The sequence below is a fragment of the Oncorhynchus tshawytscha genome, linkage group LG08 (assembly GCF_018296145.1).
Source record: "Oncorhynchus tshawytscha isolate Ot180627B linkage group LG08, Otsh_v2.0, whole genome shotgun sequence".
Lineage (NCBI taxonomy): Eukaryota > Metazoa > Chordata > Actinopteri > Salmoniformes > Salmonidae > Oncorhynchus > Oncorhynchus tshawytscha.
This window is the reverse complement of record NC_056436.1, coordinates 37,172,741-37,174,398: the sequence shown is the minus strand read 5'-3', so window position 1 is coordinate 37,174,398 and position 1,658 is coordinate 37,172,741.

The following is a 1,658-nucleotide window of genomic DNA, read 5'->3' as shown; positions in this document are numbered from 1 at the left end:
GGTGTGGTAGTGTTATGGTCATGGTGTGGTAGTGTTATGGTCATGGTGTTGTAGTGTTTTGGTGTGGTAGTGTTATGGTGTTGTAGTGTTATGGTCATGGTGTTGTAGTGTTATGGTGTGGTAGTGTTATGGTGTGGTAGTGTTATGGTCATGGTGTGGTAGTGTTATGGTCATGGTGTTGTAGTGTTATGGTCATGGTGTTGTAGTGTTATGGTCATGGTGTTGTAGTGTTATGGTCATGGTGTTGAGGTGTTATGGTCATAGTGTTGTAGTGTTATGGTCATGGTGTTGTAGTGTTATGGTCATGGTGTTGTAGTGTTATGGTCATGGTATGGTAGTGTTATGGTCATGGTGTTGTAGTGTTATGGTCATGGTGTGGTAGTGTTATGGTCATGGTGTGGTGTGTTATGGTCATGTGTTGTAGTGTTATGTTCATGGTGTTGAGTGTTATGGTCATAGTGTTGTAGTGTTATGGTCAAGGTGTTGTAGTGTTATGGTCATGGTGTTGTAGTGTTATGGACATGGTATGGTAGTGTTATGGTCATGGTGTTGTAGTGTTATGGTCATGGTGTGGTAGTGTTATGGTCATGGTGTGGTAGTGTTATGGTCATGGTGTTGTAGTGTTATGGTCATGGTGTTGTAGTGTTATGGTCATGGTGTTGTAGTGTTATGGTGTGGTAGTGTTATGGTCATGGTGTGGTAGTGTTATGGTCATGGTGTTGTAGTGTTATGGTGTGGTAGTGTTATGGTCATGGTGTGGTAGTGTTATGGTGTGGTAGTGTTATGGACATGGTGTTGTAGTGTTATGGTCATGGTGTTGTAGTGTTATGGTCATGGTGTGGTAGTGTTATGGTCATGGTGTTGTAGTGTTATGGTCATGGTGTGGTGTGTTATGGTCATGGTGTTGTAGTGTTATGTTCATGGTGTTGTAGTGTTATGGTCATGGTATGGTAGTGTTATGGTCATGGTGTTGTAGTGTTATGGTCATGGTGTTGTAGTGTTATGGTCATGGTGTTGAGTGTTATGGTCATAGTGTTGTAGTGTTATGGTCATGGTGTTGTAGTGTTATGGTCATGGTGTTGTAGTGTTATGGACATGGTATGGTAGTGTTATGGTCATGGTGTTGTAGTGTTATGGTCATGGTGTTGAGGTGTTATGGTGTGTTGTAGTGTTATGGTCAAGGTGTTGTAGTGTTATGGTCATGGTGTTGTAGTGTTATGGACATGGTATGGTAGTGTTATGGTCATGGTGTTGTAGTGTTATGGTCATGGTGTGGTAGTGTTATGGTCATGGTGTGGTGTGTTATGGTCATGGTGTTGTAGTGTTATGTTCATGGTGTTGTAGTGTTATGGTCATGGTGTTGTAGTGTTATGGTGTGGTAGTGTTATGGTCATGGTGTGGTAGTGTTATGGTCATGGTGTTGTAGTGTTATGGTGTGGTAGTGTTATGGTCATGGTGTGTAGTGTTATGGTGTGGTAGTGTTATGGTCATGGTGTTGTAGTGTTATGGTCAAGGTGTTGTAGTGTTATGGTCATGGTTTTGTAGTGTTATGGTCATGGTGTGGTAGTGTTATGGTCATGGTGTTGTAGTGTTATGGTCATGGTGTGGTAGTGTTATGGTCATGGTGTGGTAGTGTTATTGTCATGGTGTTGTAGTGT